This window comes from Amblyomma mixtum, chromosome 8 (assembly GCF_055824585.1).
Source record: "Amblyomma mixtum isolate Tamu chromosome 8, ASM5582458v1, whole genome shotgun sequence".
NCBI lineage: Eukaryota > Metazoa > Arthropoda > Arachnida > Ixodida > Ixodidae > Amblyomma > Amblyomma mixtum.
The window spans coordinates 112040155-112049999 of NC_143019.1; the positions used below are offsets into that span (position 1 = coordinate 112040155).

The window sequence follows — 9845 nt, forward strand, 5'->3', positions numbered from 1 at the left end:
CCCCTATCCACACTTCCCGATCTGTGAAGGCTCACTCACCTAGAGCAAGTCGGCATCATGACACTGGCACGGCCGCCGCAAGGAGCCGACCTTAGCATAATAGAGAATGTGTGGGGTATAATGAAGAGGAACCTATCAAGAATGAGCCAGCACCATGCAACTTCCGACGACCTCTGGGAAGCCGTCAAGGGGGTGTGAAAGCCGACACAGACCTCGTGCCCGCTCTATACGAGTCACTACCCCCACGCATGGCTGGGGTTGTTAGTCAGATGGACATTTCCTGCCTTACTGACTACGCACAAGAGTGCACACGCACGCGTGTGCACTAGGATGCATGCAAATGCCATCACATGGAAGATGCAGAAAGTGCCACAATAAATAGTGCCTGACTGTGCATCAATATCCAACGACGCGTCTTCTTTTTAGTAAAAATGCAGCATTTGTCCTGTTTCGCTCGTTTTGTTCATCGTTTCCCACCTTATGCCCAATACTGGCAAAAAAATGCTGGCAAAAAAATGCAATCTAGCTACACGTACCTCAGCTATCTCGCTTCGGACAAGAATCTGCACGCTCAACAAACTGCGACAGGGGTTGTGTAGAATTAGTGGGAAGAGCCTAGCCGCCAGCAGACACGATGGACGAAACCTTGTGCACACGCGGTTATTCTCACTGGTTTCGCCGCTCTGCGCCATGATAAGGCGCTGAAAAGTGGTTTGGTCGACGCTCGCACGGTAAAATAATTGGCCGGGTGTACAAGAGTCTATGAGGCAAAACCGAAATTAATTCGGACAAATTTTACCAGGCATCAGTTTATTTGACCTTGCTCCACAGCCCATGAAGATGTTGCAAAAGGGCCAAGGTCAAGGGAGACTGCGAAAACTTGCCAAAAGAAAATGAACAGCCAAAGAGCGGAGCTAGTGCACAGTTGAAAGACAAATTTGCAGCCCAGGCCATCGGTATGGGCATCGTCACCAGCTAATCCAATCCCAAAGGTGGAAGTGTAGACGCAAGACGTACTCAACTCAAGACCTACAGACAGCTGCTTGCATCAACCTTTGTTAGCTTTTTGACCTTTCAGGACACTCGATTGCCCTGTTCATCTGCTGTGATCACCATCATGGTCTGTGATTTCTTGTGCACTATTTATCAAATTTATTTTGTCTTTCTCTGCTATTTTAACATCAACAATGAAAATAGTCGTAACAACGACTTTTCCCCCTCTAGAAAAGTATGAAAAAGCATCTTCTTTTTTGGCCACTTTCTTTTCGTCAGCACATCCATTCATCTCCACTAGAGGGCTGGAGGTCAGTGGCACCACCGTGCACAGCATAGATAAATGGATGACAATGATTACGTCGATGAATGACAAAACTGCCCTGCTTGAAACAAAATGATTGAGGAGGCAATTTTCCCAACAGGTATATACTAGCGCCACACCACCAGTAACATTTCTAAGTGGCAGAAGGCACGAACTATGGACCCTTTGCAAATCCTTGCAGTTAGTCAGTCTCCGGTCTGGCCACCTGAGAGCGCCGCCATCGTGAAGGAGTGGCTTCCCGTGGCGTAGTGTTGTTCGCGTGTGTGTCAACGTGCATGTGTAGAGTTTGACAGTTGCCTGGCAGTCACTTGCACGCTACAGCGTTTGCATAGCATGGCGAGCACTATGCCCCCGATAGTGATCCCAATCACAGGATGGCAGAAATAACCTCGCGGTGCTTCCGCGCCTTACAGAGCAGAAGATGCAGCTCTTCTATAGCAGCCGGTCGGGATCGGAACGCTCACTCGGGCGAAGCTACAATTTTAGCATCGAATCATACCTTCTCCGTCTCTGCAGACATGCAGTTCCAGTCGAAGGTATGTAAGTCTCTACGGTCTGGAGTGTGGCGTATGCATTTTTTGATTGTTGTCAATACTGAGCTTGCGAGAGTTGTGTGGGTCGCGGAACAAACCAATTTGAATAGACACGCGCTTTGTGGTTTCACCTGGATGGTTTCATACATGCCCTCGGCTAATTTCTTCGCCACAAACTTAAGAATCGTTGAGCTGAACGAGTGGAAGATGCAAGGCGGTCACACGTTCATTGGGGGAGCATTTACCTTCTGCGGCGTCGACATTCAGCAGTTAATGCGCCCCGATGGCTCAGTGGTTAGGGCGCTCGAATGCTGATCCCAAGACCTGGTTTCGATGAAGGCGAAATGCAAAGGCGCCCGTGCACTGTGCAAACCCCCCGTAGTCGAAATTAAGGGGAGACGCGGGTCGAATAATCGGCATTTTGAAAATTTTCAATTTTCTGTTTTCGATTGTTTTACCATCTTTGAACATCCTACTTTCATGCAGCAAAATATGAAAGCAAGATTTCTACGAGAAGTTAGCTAAAAACACGTCTAAATGAGCCGCGTGACCAAAAAAGTAGCGCGTGCTGCCCAATTTTGGCCATCTTTATGCTGCTGCCGGTCACGGCAGCGGCGCCGGCCGCCATTGCGCCCTCTTGCAAAAAGTAGGCTAAGCCTTCTTCTTTCGACTGGCACATCAGTCAGTTTCATATTTTCACGGGAAAATATGAAAAAAACGCTTTTTTCCCGTGTCTACCGGACGCTCCTGATGTCATGTGACGCGACCCGAGGCCGCCATTGGTTGTCGCCGTGCAGTGGAGCCACCCCGTCAGTTTCGTATTCGCTCGCGTTGCATCGCCTCGCACGGCTATCCAGCAATTCTTCTCATTATCAGAAATTTTTCATGATGGACTGCGAGAATAAATGCAACTTTCGCCTCCGCAAGAGCCGGACTGCGTGCCCATACAAGGGTAAGCGCAAGCAGAAGCGAAGGAGAGCCACAAACGCGACGAACGCTGCAAGCCCCCTACGTCAGCAGAGCGGAAGCACGCCTTCCAGCGCTGCGAAGTCAAGCACGTGTGATTTCATCAGTAACGCTTTCGAGTTCGTGAGCGCGTCGGAGAAGTTGGCAGCGTTCCAAGATGAAGAGATAGCGGAGAGCAGAACCTCTGCCGGTGCAAGTGTCGTTATCTGCGAAGTGGAAGCGCTGACCCGTCTCATTAGTGGTGCCATGTGCGGGGCGTGCGAGAAGTGCGAAGTCACAGTGATTGAAATTGAGAACAAGCGGAAAGGCCTCGCTCTTCTCTTGGAGCTCAGGTGTACAAACGAAGCATGCCCGGCAACGGCAATTTCTGCCGCGTATATGTCGCTACGTACGGATACCAACAGCAGTGAAGGCAGCGACGCAGAGCGGTGCAGTGGAAGCCCCCGCGACAGTTTCGCTATCAATATGAAAGCGGTGCTCGCTGCACGTTCCATAGGCGTCGGACACGATCAGCTGATGAGGTTTTGTGGTGTTCTTGGCCTACAAAAGCCACTTCATCACAAGACATTCCACAGCATAACGAAGAAAATACACATCGCTGCCACCAAAGCGGCCGCCGACAATCTTGCAGAAGCTAGGCGGATAACCGCATTGGAAACTGCGCAGACTGACGTTGCGGTCATGTTCGATGGGACCTGGCAGAAGCACGGGCACAAGAGCCACAATGGTGTTGGCACTGCCATCTCTCTGGACACTGAACTGGCCTTTGCCTAGACTTTGAAGTGCTGACCAACTACTGCCAAGGCTGTAGCAGTCACAAAGCACTTTGTGATGAAGAGGAAGAGGTATGGAGGGCCTTCCATTCTCCTGTGTGCAAGAAAAATGTTGAGTGCACCTCACCTGCAATGGAAACTGAAGCAGCACTACGCATCAGGAGCAGGACACAGTCCAACAACATGCAGTTCACCACATTTCTCAGTGATGGTGACAGCAAGGCATATGCTGCAGTTTCCGAAGCTCAGGTTTATGGGCTAACAGCAGTGACCAAAGAGGACTGTACAAACCACGTTTCTAAACGTCTTGGCACGGCACTAAGAAAGCTGAAAACACCGCTACCACGTGAACAGAAACTTGGTGAGAAGGCCATCCAAAAGCTGCAAAACTATTACCGGATTGCAATAACAAGCAACTGAGGCAGCCTAAGAGGCATGTATTGTGCAATTTGAGCATCCTACCTCCATTCGTGCTCCAGCAATGGTGCTCTCCGCATTACAATGGTAATCGCCTCATTACAAAAGGCACATATGCGAGAGAGTGCTGGTTAACCTTCAGCGAGATGAAGCAATGAAGGTAAACCTGCTAAGTGCCATCGACATGATTACGACGTCTTGGTGGCAGATAAAAGCGTCAACCATCGCCAAGTGTTTCGCAAAGGCGGGGTTTGTGCGCAATGCCATGGGCTCCGCGGCGACGATGTCGACGAAGTCCTCAACGTTGATGATGTGTGGTCGGACCTGGTAAAAAACAACATTGTTGGACAGGATGACACATTCGAAGGCTTCGTAAATGAGGATTGCGATGACTTCGTCTGCGAAGAAGCAGACACGGACGAAGCCATTGTAGCAGCAGTGCGTGATCGTGATGACAATGTATCGGACGATGACGACGACAAAGGAGACAGCACACCGGAAGTTTCTGACAGAGATGCACTGGATTACATCAGCAAGCTGAGGATGTACTGCGCGCAGAAGGGCTTGAGCGAGAAAGCTTTCCAGCGTCTGATCGCTGTTGAAGGTGAGGTAGTGCCCAATGCAGCGAACGCTCATCGCCAGACGAAGGTAACAGCATTTTTTCATTGATGAAGAAATAAAGTTTTCTGTTTAGTGTCCAATTCTGGTGCTTCATTGCGCGTTAAGTTGTAAAAGACTCAATGAAAGGTGGGTTGGCCATATTTGCATGTGAATAAGAGCCTAAAAATGGCGTGTTTGATATAGTGCGGTACCGCTTATAATGCGGATTTTCCCGACTCCCGCGACCTGCGTTGTAAGCGGTCTATGCTGTATCTGGACAAGTGGGAAGAACATGCCAAACCAGCTGGAGGTGGTTTTCTATATGAAAGTACAGCTGCTGGGTTAAGAGTGACCATAAAAAGCACCCTAGGCTTGCTTTCCTACCTAAGCACTGATATGGGTTTCAAGTATTTATTAACATCTCGTTTAAGCCAAGACAAATCAGAAAACCACTTTGGAATCATTAGGCAATCATTGGGATGTAACGATCATCCAACTGCCTCGCAGGGCAGTCGCCACGAGGAGGCAACTGCTCCCAGGATGTTGTCCAAGCACTGCTGAATCCAAGCAACAGACACCAAGGAGAAATCTGTTAAGCAAGTTTTAGATTCAATGGACAGCTTAATGGACCGAGGAAGGGTCGATGAGGCCGAGGATGTAATTGACACTGGTTTCAGAAGGTGTCCATACAGGATATACAGAGAAGAAAAGCAACAGCGCCCTATGTAGCGGGCTATGTGGTAAGGAAAATGGTTGCAAAAACAGCTTGCCCCAGTTGTGCTCCTCACCTTTGCATAAGCAATGCTGAAGCAAGTGCAAATGCGGATGCCTATTTCACTACCCACTTTGATAACGGCGGGCCCATTTGCCCAAGTGACGCTTTATCAAATGCTGTAAAGCTCATGGAAGATAGCTTTACATCATTTTTCAGCAAGAACAAGTTGTACATGGAAACCTTGCCTGAGTTTGCCAGCCTTTTACATTCCCTAATGCTTCCAACTCTTGGGTGCCCCAAGCACCAGAAGCAAACACTGTCAGCTTAACTAAGGTTTTATGTTCTGTTGAGGTTTAGATTTTTTGTCGAGGGCCTTAACAAGGAACAAGAAGGACAGCCAGAGCGACTAAAACTGCCAAAGCTGCGCCACTGCAATTGAATACGCGCTTTTTCGTACTTTCTGCTGGCCAAAAAGCATTACCCCCACTCGCACTTCCCCTTTGATTAAACATGCTGCATTCATTCTATTAAACCGAATTGTGTGTTTTGTGAAACGTGTTTTTTTTTTAGTTTGAATTCCATCAATCGCTTACGCTAGCGTGTGCTTACATTTGGTTAGCGTTTGGTTTGGTTAGCCCTTTCCAACCCTCAGCGGCGCAGCGCGTGCGAGAAACCAGCTCGCCCCAACGCGCGCGCTCACCCTACACCCTCTTGCACCACAGCGCCGCGGCAGGCATCACCTCGAGAGCCACCGCGCCGCCCGTGCTAAGCACACTAGCCAAGATATTCTAGGCATTATAGCGCAGCCATCGTGAAGGAGTGGTGTCCCGCGGCGTAGTGTTGTTTGCGTGTATGTCAACGTGCATGTGTAGAATTTGACAGTTGCCTGGCAGTCAATTGCACACCGTGCACACGCTACAGCGTTTGCACGGCATGGCGAGCACTACGCCCCCGATAGTGATCCCAATCACAGGATGGCAAAAATAACCTCGCGCTGCTTCCGCGCCTTACAGAGCAGAAGATGTAGCTCTTCTATAGCAGCCGGTCGGTATCGGAGCACTCACTCGGGCGAAGCTACTATTTTAGCATCGAGTCATACTTACCTCCTTCATCTCTGCAGACATGCAGTTCCAGTCAAAGGTATGTACGCAAGAATTGTGTGGGTTGCGGAACAAACTAGTTCAAACAGACACGCGCTTTGTGGTTTTCCTGGTCCCTGGATGGTTTCATACATGCCCTTGGCTAATTTCTTCACCACATTAATAATGTTTGAGCTGAGTGAGAGGAAGATGCAAGGTGATCACACATTCTTTGGGGGAGCATTTACCTCTTGCGGCGTTGACATTCAGCAGTTGACTCGCCCTGAGAGGTCAATGGTTAGGGCGCTCGAATGCTGATCCCGAGACCTGGTTTCGATGAAGGCGAAATGCAAGGTGTCCGTGCACTGTGCGTACCCCAAGTAGTCGAAATTAATCTGGAGTCCTCCACTAAGGCGTCTCTCGTAGCCGATATCAATTTGGGACGTTAAGCCCCACGTACCATTTCGTTCCACAGTTAAAGGGGCCTGCTCAGTCCTTCCATCCCAAGTTCGATCAATGTCATCCATATGGAAAATGTCATTCAGCCTGCAATGCGGCTTCAGCACAGTTCAGTGCGCTTGTCCCATGTTAAAAAGAGCCCCCGGTGCTTTGCATACATAGCAAGCTGTCAAAATCATCCAACGTTCGAGCAAGGTAAACAACTTTTCAACCCTCCCCCGTATGGCCAGTACTTTGTGGGGTTAAGTGCATTATTTTTTTGCAGTAACTCAATGAACCGTGACCCTGATATAAATAAAAAAAAAGTGACACACTAGCTGACACTGGGTGTTTTCTACATTTTAGACAAAACATGGGAGCCGAGCACTGCTAGAATGCAGCCACTCGATTAAACTATGTGAACTTCGGGGATGAGGTTGCACCATGTGGAATATGCAGTTTAATTGCTTAAATAAACTCTGTTCTTTTTCAGCAGTGGGCTTGTCTTCATAAAGGCAGCGTGTTATCGCAGCAAAAAGAAAAACAGCCCACCATACAAAGTCATTGCAGCCATCAACGACCAGGGCAACATAGTTCATGGGACGTGTGAATGCCCACCTGGCAAACTGGTATGCAACCATCTCATGGCGATGCTGCGGACTGTTCAGTTACTGCTGTCGAAAGGCTTTTCGGAAGCACCCATTCATACCGTAGTTGCACGATTGTAACGCGCACCTTTTTTTCTGAAAATAAGCGTTCAAAAATACAGGCGCGTTACAATCGGACTCACAACGCAAAAAAAAAACCTCCAAACCGAAACCTACATCTCAAAAACCGAAACGAAGCAGTTCAATGAATGATAGCCAGCCGCACTGCCATCGGTGTCAGCAAGTCGTTTTGAGCTGGATCTATCTATGGGCGGATCCAGCGTTTCGATCGCCATTTTGGATTGACGGTGCGTGGAAGGCCATCCCACAGGCAAGGGTCATGCATGCATTCAAAAAATGTAGAATTTCCAAACGCTTTAGATGGCACTGAAGATGACTATTTGTGGTCGGTGGACAGCGAAAAAGAGCTGCCTTCCGACTCTGACAGCCTATGATGTTCCCATCTCGTGGTTGTGTTCGTGTGTTCCGATTTTTGTTCTTGAGTTCGATTAAATGTTTTAAGCAACTTTCAGACGCTTGTTAACTGCATTATTCTGTGTGTGCGGTACAATCGGTGCCAAGTTATTTTTGTGGTTTCCGGGCCTTAAATATTACTGCACGTTACAATCGGGGGCGCGTTTGAATCGTGCAAATACGGTATTTCATGCACAGACCTGCCCTGCAGTGGAGGGTGGCTCCGTACAATCTGTAGATTGGAGAAGTGTGCGAGAGGGAGGTGTCAGTGTTCCAAAATTTGCCACACAAAAGGAGCGCAGCTGGCACCCTCGTAATGAGAAGCAGCAAAATGCAGCAAAACAGCAGCTTGCCACTAGGCTGTTGGCACTGTCACATAAATTCACCTTCCTTTTTTTGAAGGACCATTTATTACCTTGATGAGACCTGGGTTAATGCCGGCCACATTAAAGAGAAAGTTTGGACAGACACCACAGTGGCGTCAAGGGAAGATGCCTCTTCCCAAGGCCTAACAACTGGACTTTGTGCACCAAGTGGCAAAGGCAGCAGATTGATCATGGTGCACGCCGGCAGTGAGAATGGATTCGTCGAAAGAGCGTGCCTGATCTTTTGTGCTGCCAAAGGAACTGCCGATTACCACCCCGAAATGGGTGGCACTCGATTCAAGAAGTGGTTCATGGAACAATTAGTGCCAAACATTGATCAAAACAGCGTAATAGTGATGGATAATGCTCCGTACCATAGTGTGCAACTCGAAAAAGTACCAACTTTGCGTACTCGAACAGGTGCTATTGAGTCATGGTTGACAGAAAAAAACATTCTGTTCGGGCGACCATCTAAAGGCGGAGCTGCTGCAGGTTGTAAACCAACACAAACATCGATATTATGGGTAACACACTGATGCCCTGGCAAAGAGTGCTGGCCACAACGTAGTCCGGCTGCCTCCTTATCACTGTGAGTTCAACCCAACTGAACAAGTTTGGAGTCAAGTGAAAGGCTACGCTGCCAACAACACCACGTTCACTCAGTCCGCAGTCGAGAAACTTGTGCACGAAGGGGACTCCCGCGTTACACAAGAGAATTGGTTGCGGGACTGTTCCCATGTCGTACGCCTTGAAGAACAAGCATGGGAACGTGATGGAGCAATTGACACACAGCTGGATAGCATTATAACTTCTGTGGACTCGGAATCTAGTTCCTGCAACGAAAGCAGCGAAACAAGTGGAGTGGAGGAATTGGAAGGAGGACAGCAAGATTGCTGATTAAGGTGAATTTCTTAATATTTTCACTGAAAACCATGGTCACGTTGTGTAGCGACAGTGTTGTAGAGCATCCATATATTTTTTTGTTACTAATTTATTCAACTACAGTGCTGTGTTTACACAGAAAAACCTATGTGCTGTAGCTTTCTGTGCTATATAAAAATATGTGGTGTTATCTACTGGTCCAAACATTTATTGAATATTAACTTAGACATGCACGCACCACATAGTCTCTACGAGCATTAGCAAAGATCAGCTCAGATGCTCTCTTCTTTACAATTTACTTTTTATTTTTCACAGAAACCTAACAGAATATCGCGCATTACCGGAACGTTAATGATTGGATTCTAGGCAAGCTACGTACAAAGCACGACGCTTCATTAGTGAAAAATATGCCTGAGCTAAGGGCTATAAACAGATTGCCTTACTGTATGCTGCTGCACACACACAAAAGAAAACAGCAATGTCTGTAGCTTTTCAGTTTCAGTAACGATGTCTACAAAGCCCGCATGAACCTTACTGCAAAAAAAAAAAAAAAAAGATATTTTACTCTGATAAGTAAGCTGCCGAAAGCGCTTCTATCTGGCCACAGAAACGAAACAAACTGCAATAAAAGAGTTCGT

General features: G+C 48.0%; 2 pseudogenes; both read left to right on the plus strand.

Annotated features, from left to right (window-relative positions):
• Positions 1 to 2739: 2739 nt before the first annotated feature.
• LOC149333925 (uncharacterized) lies at positions 2740 to 5168 on the plus strand (annotated as a pseudogene).
• A 174-nt stretch (positions 5169 to 5342) lies between these two features.
• LOC149333926 (uncharacterized) lies at positions 5343 to 9222 on the plus strand (annotated as a pseudogene).
• The last annotated feature ends 623 nt before the right edge of the window (positions 9223 to 9845 follow it).